The sequence below is a fragment of the Cryptomeria japonica genome, chromosome 10, assembly GCF_030272615.1.
Source record: "Cryptomeria japonica chromosome 10, Sugi_1.0, whole genome shotgun sequence".
NCBI lineage: Eukaryota > Viridiplantae > Streptophyta > Pinopsida > Cupressales > Cupressaceae > Cryptomeria > Cryptomeria japonica.
In genome coordinates, this window is record NC_081414.1 from 185,768,943 (window position 1) to 185,785,540 (window position 16,598).

Here is a 16,598-nt window from a genome sequence, read left to right on the forward strand (position 1 = left end):
ATGTTTGAAATCACTTGAAGTGTTAGAAGTCTCACCAATTGCCTTTATTACCTCTATGCTTCCATTAGTTGTAACCATTTTACTTGTGTTTACCTCCGATGGATTAGTCTGTGTTTGCATCTCAACTAGCAAGGGTTTCTCAGACTATTTTGATGTCTCAGTTACTGTCATTTTCTGTGTCTTAGTAAGTTTCTCAGTAAGTTTTGTTGGTATCTCAGTCTCTGGTGGTCCTGTATCAACATCTATTCCTGTAAAGCAGAAAAATCGAACCCTAGTTGTTCTCCCCTCCCCAACTCCAAGGAGAGAGAAGGGAGGTCACTAGGGTTGATGGTTTTCACTTAGGAGGGACTTTACATTCAAAAGAGGGGTTGAAACCCACAAGATCCAATCCCACACACTGCAGGATTGGATTCTAAATGAGTTTCAAGGGTTAAGACATCAAGCATACCCTCTTTTGTAAAGAATATAGATAGGATGATTCAACTAGGAATGTATGTAGAAGCAAGAAAGATTCGCTTGTAAACAGAGATAGGGATATGGGATGAAGCTGCGGACCTGGAATTAGCAGTAAAATGTCGAGATGATGCTATTCTGCAAATTTGAGCGAAAGTTGACAGGACGATGGCACCCGGTGTGCACACGGTCCTCCGAAAAATCCTCGAAACGAAGGTGGATCTGTTTGTCTCTACACAAGGATTCCAGATCTTCAATTACAGCCGCGTACCTATAACCTACACATAGAAAAGAGAGGATGATTGGGGGGTTAGGGATTAGGGGTTTGCCTTTAGGTCAAACCCCAGTTTTGGAATTAACCAAGAAATGAGAATGCTGTAAATGTAAATGTTTGTAATGTAAACGAGTACTGATACCTTGTTGTAAGAATGTTTGTATTCTTACATGCAAAGGTGTAATGTATGTAGTATGTTGTATGTTGTAAGTGATCTCCTCTTCAATTGTTGAATCCTTGTCTTGAATGCAACACTTAGGCTTGAATGGAGACTTAGAATGCTCAATTGCTTGAAGGAATGCTTGAATGCTTGAATGTTTGAATGTTTGAATATCGCTTCCACGTCTTGCTCTTGCTTATTTCCTTCCTCCCTTTCTAGGAGAGGAAAAGTAGTTTATATACTTGTCAATTAGGGTTGATAGACTGATTTTCCCAACCTTAGGCCGACCAGGAAACATTATTTCCCGAATTGCAAACTTTAAGACCCGATGCCCAAAAGGAGACCGAGCCCAAAATAGGGCCAGGGACCAGGGCGCTGGGTGCCATGGTCCTGAGGGACCAGGGTGCTGGGCACCATGGTCCTGAAGGACCAGGGCGCTGGGTGCCATGGTCCCACCTCCCGGGACAGCAGGGTGCAAGGAGGGATCATGCTAAGGTGCAGAAAAATGCAGTTTTTGGTGTCACAAGCAGGTTTCGAGGTCTCCATTCAGGTTCAGCGTTGTGCCGCCATCGTGAAGACCCAAATGCAGTCGAGATTGCAAGTGTCAAAATTTTAGGATGCTACAATTCCTTCAGTAGGTTTCTCAGTATCTAATGATTGCTCTGTTTGGGTTGGGATATCAACCTCAATAGTCTCTACCAGTTTCTTAGCCATGTTGCCACAGTCAACATTGTCATGCTTAACCTCTTCACTGTCCTTGTCCACAATAATATTCACTTTCCGAGTGTCCACATTCATGGTGAATAGTATCTCAGATTTAAGATTAGTGCCATCATGTGTGACACCTTCAGTATCAATAACCGGTGGATCATCAGTATGTACCAGTGCAGTATCCAAAGGTGGTGGTAACTTGTCAATGATCTTGATGTTTGGAATACCACCAACTTTACCTTTTCCCTTGTCCTTATCCTTTTGATACACTTTAAATGTTTTCTTTGACTAGTTCATTTCCTCTTGCTTTTCCTTCTCCACAAATAATATATCCCAGTTGTTAGCAGATTCATCTGCAATCTCTTTTACTCTTCTTGCCATTAAACTTACTTGTCGGTGTCCACTACAAAAACAGATCGGTTAGCCTCAGAGATTAGCTCATCAATTTCTTCTTTTGAATTCACAGGATGTACAGCTAGAAGTTTCTCAACTTTTAGTTTCTTATCCAATTCCATTACTGCAATCCTTTTTTATTCCAATCTCCTATACAAATCATTGGGTAAGTCATCCACTACTTCAATTAAAACCTTTTTGTATATGTCCAGATGTAAGATTATACTGTTCTCAATGCTTTCCTTGTCTGAATCATTAAATGTGTTATACAGTTGGTGTACATTGGCCAAATTTCCGTCATCAGTTATTTCATTTAGTAAATCATTTAAAGAAGGGGTGACAGGTTGTTGTTTCTTCTTTGGTGTTAATTTATTTGGTGGTCCCCTTACTTCTTGTTGTTTCCTCCTTAAAGTCCTTGTTCTCTTGGGTGAAGGAGAGGGTACCAATGAAGGTTTTCTCTTCCTCCTTTCTACTCTCTTAAACTTTGTTGCCTTGTCATTATCGGTTCCAGAAGTTGTGCCAACCAGTGAAATGTGTGCCTCCAGTTGCAGACCTTCAAGCTCACTAGCCGATATGTCACTGATGTTCATTACATTTTCCTTGATTTCCTTCACTTTCTTAGAAGCATCTCTAATAATTTTTTCTCTTTTCTTCCTTTGCTTCAATGTTTTTACATCACTTTCAATAGTTTTAGCACTACCAAAAACTTGTTCCGATGGTTCTCTCGGTGCATCTAGTAATGCTCTAGCATGTGTCTCAAGAATGTTTAGATCTACCTCATATCCCATTTCAATCACCCATACAGTCCTAGGGAGTACAGCTTCCATCCATGTCTCATCTATCTTGATAACAAAATAGATTTCTTTGTCATACTTTTCCACTACACTCTGTGGTAGCCTTTATCTAGTTTTCATTTTAGCCTGGAAGGTTTTGAAATATTCAATTATGTTGTTGTCCTTTGCAGTTCCCATGCTGGTAAAAGCTTCCTGTAATTGTTTTCCTACCGGTATATCATATCCAAAATCTTTAGGTCTTGTACTGGGGATTTCCTTAGTGAAATGCAGCATTAAACATACCAAAAGATTTCCAAATTGGAATGTTCCTTTCTTATCTCCTTTAATCTTTTTAAAATTATCAATGAGTTCATCTTTTAGCCATTCACACACATCTATCATTGTATTGTTGTTGACCATCTCATATGCACTATTTATACAAAGTCTAGAAACTGAATTTAGTCTATTAGCATGTGTAGTCTTGTAACCTACAACCATACTCACAAATCTCACATTGATGTCTTTGATATCATTCACTCTCAGTGATCTATTGTCAGATGTTGCTCCGATTAGGGTCATCACTTTGTTGTTAGGGTTCTTCTTTGTTTTGTCAGGTCTACTGCTGGTTGAGGGTAAACCAGTTACTGCCCTAATTGCTTGTCAGGTAATTTTGCAAACAAAATCCAACCATAGAAATTCTCCATGTACTCTACTTAAGACAATTCTTACTACTTCTTCTAGAAATTGGGGAATGTTCAGTATTTTCACAAATCCTAGAGTTTCTATAATCTTGTGTTCGGGTTTGATAGCACCATTTTTATCACAAATCACATTAGTATACATTTTCATCAAGTCTTCATAACCTAGTTCTTCTATATTGCAATGTATATACATCCTAGGGTCTTTAGCAAAAGCTACACCTTTAGGAATTTTTGAAAATGCCCCTATAGAATCATCTTGCTTAGATACTTTGGGAATTATTTTAAATACGGGCCTAGGGCGTTTCACATTTTTCACAATAGTAGGGTTTCGAATAAATTCGGGAGTAGAAGAAGAAGCCATTGAAAAATACCTTTAGCTACTTTAAAGTATTCTGAATGCTTAAAAGAAATTACTCCACACCTTCGCCTTGAATGCCTTCACTCTGTTTTCGTGCTCTCTGTTAATTTGAATGCTCAGTGAGTTCAAAAAGAGGGAAGTTAGCTGATTTATAATGACATTTCTATTACCAACAACATTAAATGCTTGCCGATTTAGAGAAAACTTAACACATCTGTGGGTAAAGAAGAAATCTATCTTCTCACCATCGATCGAGGGTAATCTACATGATTTTCAACTTACTGCAATACCCCCAAAGGGTTACTTCTCAGTTGGATGAAGAATCTCCTACCAGTGGAGAATTACCTTGTTCTACCGGTATACAGATAGTTTCATGAACATTCTGATCTCTCTTCCTAATCCATTATTTTACAAATTATTTGTTTACCTTGTCTACCTTTTCTTTGCCTTTCAAACTGGATCCTTTAATGTTTGCCGGTGAAGCCTTGCTTCTACAAAATTTGGCAATATGTCCAATTTTATTACAAGCATAACAAGTCACATTATTCCTCTAAATAGCCTTTCAATATCCTATGTTGGTTTGTGTTCTGCATTGATTAGATAGGTGTCCATATCTTCCACAAACATAGCATTTCACATTCATTCTGCAATTTTCTAAATTATGACCAACTTTGTTGCATTTGGAACATTGATTGGTGGGTGCATTAATATTTTGATTGTTTCTAAATCTACATTGATTTTCTTAATGACCATATTTGTTGCAGTTGTAACATTTTCCATTAAACTTATAAGCATTAGGTTGTCTTATCGGTTTGTTCTCTTCTAGATTGTTTGTAGTATCAAAACTTTCTCCAATCTCAAATCCAGGTCCATTTGTATCTCCATTAGGTTTTTGACTTTTCAGCACATCATCAAGCTCCTCTGAACTTTTCTTGAATTTCGCTTTGTGTTGATTTGTAGTAGCCAACTCATTTTCCAGAATTTCCTTTTGTCTCACAAGCTCAGTTTTATCATGTTCCATGTGAATCAGATTTGTCTTCAACATATCATTTTCATGACTAAGTCTTAGATTTTCATTTCCAACATCATTGAGTCTCCTAGTCAAATCTTCTTCATTCTTCTTCCTATCTTCAATGTCTTTACATAACCTCATAGTCATATCTTGCATTTCATTCTTCATATTACTATTTTCCTCTCTCAATTTTTTTGCAAGTTCATTAAGAGTTTATTTTTCATCATCATCTTTCTGCATCTTCTCATGAAGTTCTTTTCTTTTATTTTGCGCTATAACAAGGTTCTCTTGAAGTCCTTTAATGAATTCATGTGCAATCCTTAGATCATCTTCAAGTTTGATATTCTTCAATTTCTCTACATCATAATCTACAATAGCTCCTTCTAGCTGTTTTCTCAAGTTCTCCATCTGTACCAGTGTCAGAATCTTCCTCAAGCTATTAGGCTTTTGAAAATAGAGGACTAGTCTCTGATACCAATTGTTAGAATCAATGACAGTCCCAAAGACACTGAGAGGGGGGGGTGAATCAGTGTCTAACTGGTTAGCAGAATATTTAAACTTATTAAGAACTTTGTATCCCAAAATAGTGTACCGGTAAATAAGAATTAATGTAGCAAATAAGAATAATAGAGACAATATAGAGAATACACCATAACACAAGATATTTAACAAGGAAACCCGGTGTGGGAAAAACCTTGATGGGATTTGTGACCCACAATATTCACTCACTGACCAATGAATAAATATTACTTACAAAGAGGGGCCTACACATGCATGAAGGCTAGCAGCCTAGAGCTCACTGACTTACAAAATGGATTATCAAAATCCAATACAATGTATTGCTTTAGATCAACATCAACTATGTCAGGTTCGGTAACGGTTTAAGCTTATTCTATTACCAAAAACCTTCGTTGTCAACTATATCACAAATATCATCCTCACTCTCTTGCAGAATGACCTATAAGATCTCATGCATATATATGAGTCTTTTACAATATGCCATGTCGGATTTTACAAAAGATAATTACAATATAAAACAATAAACAAAGTTTATTCCATGTCAACCTGAGTGTCGGTATGCATTATTGCCACTGCCGGTGAAGTGTCTGCCGGTGTATGTAGAAGTCTATTGTTGGTGCCGGGAACTGCCGGTGGGTTGACAGATGTTTGCCAATTGGTTGCCATCAATGACAACATCAACTATTCTCATAAGAGTGTAGAATGCTAACACCGGTGAGGGTACATTCATCTGTTCTATACATTCCCACTTATGAAGTAATAAAGTATCAAGCCGAGGACTTACCAAGCCTCTTAATTCTCTGGCCTGCGGGATTAACTTGTCCTTTTTCTAAAAGTAAAATTTGACCATCAACAAAGCTAGTCAATGACTCAATACCATCAAAACTGACTACAAGTTGTTCCAACTTGTCCTTATCCACCTTAATTTTATTATCCAGGTCTGTTGTTAGTTTGGTTGTGTTAGTGCAAGACCAGTATATATGACTACATTGGTGAAGTGATTCATCAATCCTTGTTATTTCTTCTGTCATCTTAGCTTTGTCTGATGTGATCATATTATCACAGGTGACCTTCCTAGTTGCATTATATCTTTCCACCAACTTCCCATTTGATACTTGTTGGAGAGTTTTGTACTCTTTTGCAATGTGCTCAGTCAAACCTTTCAACTTATCGAAGGGACTTGCAACCTGATCTATCTTGCATTTTGGTGCAAGCTGCTGTAAAACTAGAATTGCCTACTCAATAACCTATTTATCCTCCGATCTTTCTTTCTTCAATTTCTAAGCTGCAACAAAAATTAATTCAAAACTTCTTAGCTTCTCAATATTCTTTTTCTCAAAATGACCAAAATATTCTTGACTGGATGAGTCAAGTGCCAACAATGAGGGACCAATAGTCGGTGAAGTTGTCGGTACCTTGGATTTAGTTTGTTAAACTTGTTCATTCTCCTCTTCCTTCTGTTCTACTTTATCCTTTACCTTCTCCTCAGCACCGATGGCTTGGCCACTTGGTGCAGTTATTTATGCTATATCTACCTCATCAATTTCAATTGTATCAACATCAATTACTAGAGGAAAATTGTCCTCAATATTATCTGCTGGTTTATTGATCTCTACATCATGTACATGTGTTACTGACGAAGGAATGTCATCAGTTATTTTCTATTCCAAAACCTGTGGATCTTCACCTAGTATACCTTTACCCTTAGCATCAATCGGGATGTTTGGAATATCAAACTTAGGAGGTGTATCTGATGATGTAAAGAAACATGGTTTATCAACAAAGAATTTAACCCATGCCTTGTGGGTTTCCTTTACTATTTCATTCACTCTGCCCACCATAAGACTTATATGTCTGTGTCTACTCCAGAAAAATGTTTTATTAGGAAAATCTAGACACTGTTGCATCTCTTCTTTAGTAATAGCACCACAAATAGTCAACAATTCCTGAACCTTTATATGTTTATCTTCCTCCATAGCAAATAATCTCCTAGCATCTAACTTATTATATAAATTTGTCTGTATTTTCAATTCAATCTCAAGTAAATCTTTCTAATATATATCTAAGTATGATAGAACTGCTTCTTCTATCTCCTTTTGATCTTTATCATCCATATTGTCATAATAATGTTGTATATTACTCAAAATACCATCCTTTGTAATTTGATCAATTAATTTAGCAACAGAAAGAGGACCAATAACCTTAATACTTTCGCTAGATTCAAGAGTTGTATCTAGATTTAATTTCTTCTTCTTACCGAGGGTGGGAGAAGACTCCTTGACCGATTTTCTTTTCTCAGCAGGCTTCCTCTCCTTCAAAATTTTCTTCTTATCTATCGAAGGAGTGACTTTGGTTTTCTACATCTTCCCTTCCTTGGGTTTCTTCCTTTGAATTCTCATGTACATATTAGGAATCTTCGGGGGTTCTTCCTCAGTCTTAGAACCAGATGCAATAGGGATAAAGAAGGTCTCTAGTTTCTTCCTTTTCATTATACCCTTGCCAGTCCTTGCTACTGGAGAAGCCTATAATGCTGTCGGAGGAGATGTCTCTGCTCAACCAATGATTTGTTTAATCTCATGAGACATCTTCTGGATAGCTTATCCAACCTTCTTTATTTGTCCTTCATATTTTCTTCTTGTTGAAACCTATCTTTACTTCTGATTCCTTCTTCTTTGCAGTTCCAAAAATTTTCTCCTTCTCATCAACCGGGGTATCTATAAGCATCTTGGCATAAAGGTCCAATATTTTTGCATCAACCTCGTCGCCCATTTCAGTAACCAAGATCATTCTAGGCTGCACTGCTTCCATTAAAGTTTCATCCTTTTTGAGCATGAAGCATATATCGATAGATTAATTATCATTTATATGCACTTAGGAATCCTTTCCCTCTTCTTTATTGCTTTCTATAATTCTTTTAAATAACCCCACATAATGCAGTCTCTATCTGATCCCAAATTCCTTAAGACAGCCTTAATTTTTTTTCCACCAGTTTATCAAAGGCCCATTACCCCTTACCGGATCTCGGTATCTCATTTAGAAAGAAAAGCATTAAATAGATAATGATATTTCCATACTGGAATGTACCTTTCTTTTCTCCCTTAATCTTTCCCAAATTCAAAATAAATTCATCACACATCCATTGACATAGATCATATTTCTCATTTTCTTTTACCATCTTGTGTGCACAGTAGATACATGAAATAGAAATAGAGTTCAACTGGTTGGATTGAGTTATCTTGTATCCGATTACCATGCTTGCAAATTGAACATCTTTGTCCCTAATGGTGCTAATCCACATCGACTAGTTGTCAAAATGTAATGTTGAAAAAAGGTGAATGATGAATCAAGAGAAAAACTACCCTTTCCCTCCAATGAGAGATGAGAGTTTCACTATTGATTACCCTTCAAACACTTTTCACCAAGTTAAATTTGGAAGAGGAGAGGAGAATTCACTAGATTCAACCTTCAAAAATGAAGATTGAATTCTAAATGAAATGGGAATGATAAGTTGATCCCCTCTTCCTTATTTGAAATGGAAAGGAATTGATTGAATTATGTAGGGTAACAGTGACAAAGAACTAATTATAACTTGAGATCAGAAAATGGGAGGAAGTTGTGCACCTATATCTAGTAGTAATATGTCAAGACAAAGTTACCTTGCGAATTTGATGAAAAGTTGCCTGGACCATGGCGGTAAGGTACATAGTCCTTCGAAAAATCTATGAAACGAAAAAGGTTTTTCTGCCTCTGCAAATGGAGCTCGAATCTGAAAGTACAAATATGCACCTACAACCTACACACAAAAAAGAGAGGAAAATGGGTTGGGATTGGGGGTTTTCCTTTAGGTCAAACCCCAGTTTTGGAATTAACCAAGTAATGAAAGAAATTACTTGCAAGTAGATGTAAATGAAAGACTAAATTGTAAATCACCTTAAGGGAGGTTGTGGTAGCAATGTTGATACAAATACTTGTGTGGAATTGAATGTTGGAATCAATCTCCTCTTCAATGGTTGAATCCTTGACTTGAATGCAACACCTAGCCTTGAAGGGAGACTTGAGAATGCTCAATGCTGGAAAAGAATGCTTGAATGCTCTTGAATGCTCGATCGCTTATGCAACATGACCTTATCAAAATTCCACCTTATTGAACTTATGCAAATGAGAGGATGAATGCCAATTAAATACATGTCAGTGGATTTGATTTTTGTCATAGGCCGACATTGGGGGAGTTTCCCGGCCAGTGCACAACCAACAATGCAATCCTAGGAAGGGTCCTACACCAAAATAGGGCAAGGACAACGGCACCTCACTCCTGTCCTGGGAGGAAAAGTGTGCCACACCCCTGTCGTAGGGGGGACAGGGGTGCCACACCCCTATCCTACCCCTTTCTCTAGGGTAGAGTGCGGACAGAGTGATGCAGAGGCCAAGAAAGAAGTTGTTTCTGAGGGTTGATAAGTCTTCGGTCTTTGATCAGGATAGAGGATTCGATCTCACATGTGTGAGGACCCTAATGCAGTAAAAAATTTCTAGGGTTGCAATTTTATGACACTATATTTAGCCCCCACTTTCATGGGAGTATAAGCATATGGCAATACTCTCAGTAAAGAACAAGGAAACAATATTGAAAGACTTTTACCATGTCAAGGAGGAAAGATGCACCAAGCCCCCAATGGACTTAGATCTTATAATTTCAATTGAAAAAGTAAAAGGGAAGATTGAGAAGGGGAGAACCATGACTGCAAGTAGCAAAGTTCCCTTCACTAAGAGTCATGAAAGCAAGGATACCAAAGATTACAAAGCAAAACAAAGTTCACTAAGTAATTCTAAGTATCAAGAAGGAAAATATAAGTGGAGTGTATGCCCCCATGTTAAACCAATCGCACGCACCTTATTGAGACCGAATGATTTAAGGTAGGATACACCAAAGATAAAGAGAAGGGAGGAAGCACGTTATCACAAGGATTTAGCCCCCAATCGAGGAATAAACCTAAGGATAATGAACACAAAATAGGAGTTAGTGTCGCTTTCCTCGGGGTCAGTATGTTGTATGATAACTCATGTAAATCATGTAGGTATATGTGTGTGATAATCGCCATTTCCCAAAGAAGGACACTACCTTAGAAGAAAGGGAAGAGAGGATGTCTTTTGAGTCAACATGAAAGAGACCAAGAAAATATCTCAATGATTTGCATCATCCCCAAGTAGACATTAAGGGAACAATAAAAGAAGAGGGATACACATAGAATAATGGTCAGAAAAGGAGAAAGAGAGAAGATCTACAATGCTAATATTGCTAATCTAGCATGACATCTGTCTCCCTATCTTGATGATCACTATTTTGGGAAGGCGAGCAACATGCTAGAGGAGCGACATCGAGCATAGAAAATGGAGCTATCAAAAGATCCAAACAAGGACTATTCTCATGTTGTAAGATACTTTGTTCAATTCTAGGAGCTAGGATTAGGTTTTGTGAAAATTCATCTGATAAATGCTTGTCCACATCAACATACTCATACTCACTATCAGAACCATTAGGAGTTGTATTGCCATTATGAATAACATTTTAACCCATTTCTTCATCAAAGTTTGGAGAAAGAGGAGAAAGAACATGAATAGGAGTAAAACTATCACATATTTTGTGCAACTTATTATTTGGAGATGTAGGTTGAACATCTTGCTTGGGAGAGAAAGGAATCATGTCAACTATTAGAGTCTGAGGAAATGGAGTATTTTGAGGGATAGCTTCATGAACTCAAACGCGGCGTCTTCATCGGCATTCACTCACTCAACAATTTTGTCGAGTCTTGGTGGAAGGCTGAGAAGGAGGAGGAACACTTGAAAAACTAGAAATGTTTCCTTAATAGTGGATGGTTAAGGTTGAGGTCTTTTTGGTTGAACAATAGGAGAAGTAGGCCTCTTCTCTTGATAAGAGGAAGGAGGTGGAAATGAAAGGAGGAATATTAGGTGTAGGAAGGAGACCATGTCCATCATGAGGAGGAGGTATAGGTCTAACCTTAGGAAGAATATTGTTGTTCTCCTTAAGAGATAGTAAAGTCACATCCATAGGTATAGATTGACGATCTTCCTTAGGAGGGAGATTAGTTCTATCCATGAGGGGAAGAATCTCATCTTGAAGAATAATAGGAATGTCAAGTGTTGGGGATCTAGGTTGACTTAAGGATAAGATCATATCATTCTTCCATTTTTTATAAGATTGAAAAAGAGCATCACTCCTTGATGGAAAAGATTGACATTGTTTAGGCCAAAAGAGATTAATAGGAAAATCGGGGCTTCTTTCAGATGGACAAAATAAGCTATGGTTCACGGTTATGGTTTCTCCATTGTGAGGAAATTTCAGACACTTGTGGATTGGAGAAGAAATAGCCTTCATGGAAGATAGCCAAGGATATCCCAACTTCACACGAAATTTCTTAGAAGAAGGTATGATAACAAATTCAACAGCCAAGGATATCCCAACTTCACATGGAATTTCTCAGAAGAAGGTATGATAACAAAGTCAACATCCATGGATTTAGCATGAACTTTAACATGAAGGGTGATAGAACCAATGGTAGGACAAGAGAAGCCATCAAATAACTTCACAACCACATTAGAAGCATCATATATTGGTTTATGCAATAGTAAAGTGAAAAGATACTATTCAGTTATGACATTAATCATGCAAGAGGGATAAATCAGGGCACCACGGCAAGGGATATCCTTAACCTTCACAACTATGTATAAAGGGCCATCGGGTGCTCTAGTGGTCTCGCTAGGTTCAAATGGAATACAAGTATCCCTAGGAATATCTTGTATTTCTACCATATTAACCAAGTTTGGAACCATAGAGGTTAATTCTTCAGAAGAGAAATAATTAGGCACAATCTCAATAATGTTAGAGGTATGAGAAGGCAAGGGATCAGTGAAAATTTTAAGATTTTGATTAGGAGGAGCTACTGATTTATTCCCTTTATCTTTCACACCTACCACATATATAGTATTATTATCAATCAAGTCTTGAATCTTATCTTCAATGCGAAAAATTTCTCAGTATCATGACCAGGCTGACAATGAAATTGACAAAAGGAATTATTATCGAAATAAGGGGATGCCAGTTTAGAAGGATCAATTTTTTTATAGGAGGAAGTTTGATAAAATTTATGTGCAACGACTGAGACATAATACTATGGAAAGATTCATTCAAGGAAGTAAATTGTCTTTCTCTTTGGAAAAATTTAGAAATAGAAGGCATACCTGTTGTAGCATTCACATTGTGGTTGTTTATTGTATCATTGAACTTGATGAAGCTTTTTGTTGGTTTGAACTTTGCAAATAGTTGTTGAACACTCTCCCCCTTATCACTTAGAGCCATAGGAGTAGATTTCTCCATTTGACTCATAGCCAGTTGATAATTGTGGAGTGTTGCGCACAACTATAGAAAGGAAGTAAACTCAAACAAAAGAAGCTTTTCCCTGATATATTTTTGTAAATTAGAAATAAAAATTCTTTGAATATCATTATCAGGTACCCAAAAAAAATTTGAGCACACAAATGCTTATATCTACCAATGAAATCAGTCACTTTTTCTTTAACACCTTGTTTATAATGTATTAAATTAGTCAAAGTGATTTTAGGACCAATGTTGTTTTGAAATAGTTGGATAAAAGCATTTGCCAATTGTTGAAAAGAAGTGATGGAATAAGAAGGCAAGGAGCAATACCATTGTAAAGTCTTACCTCTTAGTGTTCTTGAAAACAATTTTGCAAGAAATCTTTGATCATAAGAAAAATCACTACACAAGGTTTGAAATGTTTTGACATGCATAAGAGGATCACCTTTTTCATTATAGAGTTCTAATTGAGGGATCTCAAAATGTTTAGGTGGCACAGATTTAACAATATCAAGAGAAAGTGGGCTCACAACATCAAAGGTGCTCACACTAAACCTGAATTGACTCATAGAAGCAAATTGTTGTTGTAAGGAAGACACGGTTGAGCAAGATTGTTAATTGTCATCTCCGTAGAAGAATTTATATTAGACATAGTTGATTGACAAGGTGGTGTGATGTTATTGAAAGAAGGCATGGACTAAGAATAAGGTGGTGGGACATTATGATAAGTAGGCATAGGTGATGATTAGGTAGGAAAAGGGACACTTAAAGGAGGAATAAATTTGTTGAAGGAATTGTCCCCTTGTGTCACACTAACTGGTTGAGGAATAGTAGGAATACTTATGGAAGACATAGGTAAAGATGGAGGATTAAATGAAGAAGAAGGATTGCCCCCATGACCAATGTTTGTAGGAATGACATGTTGAGTTGAAGTAGCCATGATGTTGGAGGTTGTTACATCCAATACCGGCCCCAAAGAAACTAAGAAGGGGGGTGAATCAGTGTCTAATTGGTTATCAAAATATTTAAACTTATTGATAACTTTGCAACCCAAAACAGTGTACCAGTAAATAAGAATTATTGCAGTAAATAGAAATAATAGAGACAACATAGAAATACACCATATCACAATATATTTAATGAGAAAACCCGGTGTGGGAAAAATCTCAGTGGGATTTGTGACCCACAATATTTACTCACTAGCCAATGAATAAATACTACTTACAATAAGGGGTCTGCACATGCAAGGAGGCCAATGCCTAGAGCTCACTGCTTAATGAAGAGTCACGCTGACTACAAAATGGATAATTAAATCCAATACATTGTACTTCTCAAAACAACATCTCTAATGCTAGGTTCAGTACCGGTTTAAGCTTAGATAGATACCTTATCCAAAAACCTTTGCTGCCACTAAACAATTATTTTCTACCATACATATTATCTCCTCTACTCTCAGAATGACCTATAAGATCTCATACATATATGAGTCTTTTACAATATACCATGTCATCTTACAAAAGATAATTATATTACAATAAACAAAAGTTTATCCCATGTCGGCTGGAGTGTCAGTATGCTTTGTTCTCCTCAAAAACTGTCATTTCCTGCTCAGAAACTAATATAAGTCTAGATGTACCTATTACATTATCCACAATGTCATCAATTTCTTGTTGTGTCTTTTTGATCTCCTCATCAATGTCCTCTGTCAAACAGTGAGGTTTACATGCTTCCCTATATAACTCCTTATACTCCAAAATTGTAGAATTAAGTACCGGTAAAAGTGTATCCAAGTGATCAGTACATTTCTTTATGGTGTTTTTGAAGAACGTATTTATCTCTTTGTCAAATCTCTCCTTAATGGTGTCCTCATTCACCTTATCTATAGTTATTACATTATCAACAATGAATTTGGACAATGTATCCAATTTTCTTAAAGAATCATTAATGTGATCTATCTTACAATTAGGTCGAATCATCTTCAGAATAGGTAATGTGTTATCAATTTCCTTAAATGCTAAGGCATTGCAATCCGTAATCCTTTTAATGGAATCCAAAAGTACCTTTGTAATATTAGTGGGTCTGAATTCACCTGTAGATGTGCTTGGTTCTGCTATAGGTTTCTTCTCAATAGATGTCTGACCAATCACCTTCACTATATCCTCTTTATTTCCATTAGATGCATCCACTTTACTTATATTTTCTTCTGGTGGATCTGTCTATGTCTGTACCTCTACCTTTAATGGTTTCTTAGTCTGATTAAGATTCTCTACAACTGCTGGTGTCACAGACTCAACATGAACCTCTTCCTCAGATTGTTTCTCTGTCAGTACCACTGTCGATTTCTCAAATTCTGGTGGCCTTGTGCTAGCTGTCTTGTCCTTAGTTTGTTTCTCAATCTCTAGTTGCTCTACTTGATTTGCTATCTTAGTTTGTGTCGATTTCTTTGAAGTCTTGTTGTACTCAATACTATCTTCCTTAACCTCTGTAGTTTCTTTTTCCATAACAATGTTTATATCCTAAGTATCTACATTCATTGTAAAAAGTATCTCAGACTCTAGGTTAGTATCATCTTGGGTTATACCTTCAGTGGCTATATCCGGTGGATTAGCTGTATGAACCGGTGATGAAGGTGCTAATGGAGGGGTGTCCTGAGTTGGTGGAGGGATGTTATCTTTTATTTTTATAGAAGGTACACCACCTACTTTACCTTTTCCCTTGTCTTTCTGATATACCTTGAATGTCTTTTCCATTTTTGGTCTGCTTCTTTCCTCTTGCTTTTCCTTCTCCACAAAGAATATTTCCCATTTATCTACAGTCTCATCTACAATTTCTTTAACCCTTCCAATCATCAGGCTCACTTACCGGTGACCACTAACAAATACTGACCAGTTAGCTTCAGAAATAAGCTCATCTATCTCTTCCTTAGAATTTAATGGATGTACAGGCAAGAGTGCTTCAACTTTCAACTTCTTGTCCAATTCCATCATAGATAGCCTTTTCAGTTCCAATCTCACGTATAAATCATTTGGTAACTCATCAATCACTTTTATCAAAACTTTCTTGTAAATATCTAAATGTAGAATAATGTTTTCTTCAATGGTTTTTTTGGCAGAATCATTTAAAGAGTTATACTATTTATTTACATTTACCAGATTACCTTCCTCTGTAATCTCATTCAGTAGATCATCGAGTGTAGGGGTAACCGATGTCTGTTTCTTCTTTGGTGTAAGCTTCTTCTATGGTTCCCTAACTGCTTGCTGCTTCTTCCTTAGTGTCCTAGATTTCTTAGGAGTAGGAGAAGATACCGGTGAGGTTTTCCTTTTCCTTTCCACTCTTTTAAACTCAACAGCCTTTCCACTATCAGTATCAGAAGATGTTACAACTGGTGAAACATGTGCTTCAAGTTGCAATCCTTCAAGCTCACTTGTTGATATACTACTAATATTCATGATATTTTCTTTGATTTCTTTGACCATTTTGGAGGCATCTCTGATAAACTTTTCTCTTCTTTTTGTCCTCTTCTGCATAGATACATTACTCTCAATAGTTTCTGCATTACCAAAAAAATTCTCAGATGGCTCCCTTGGTGCATCAAGTAGAGCTTTAGCATGTCTCCAGAATAGGTAGGTCTACCTCATAACCCATCTCAGTAACCCAAATAGTTCTAGGGCTTACTACTTCCATCCAAGTTTCATCTCACTTAATGACAAAACAGATTTGCTTGTCATACTTATCAATTATGCTTTGTGGTAGTCTCTCTCTTGCTCTCATCTTAGTTTGAAATGTTTTGAAGTATTCTACAATGTTCTTGTCATAGTTAGTGCCCATATTGGTGAAAGCTTCCAATATATGTT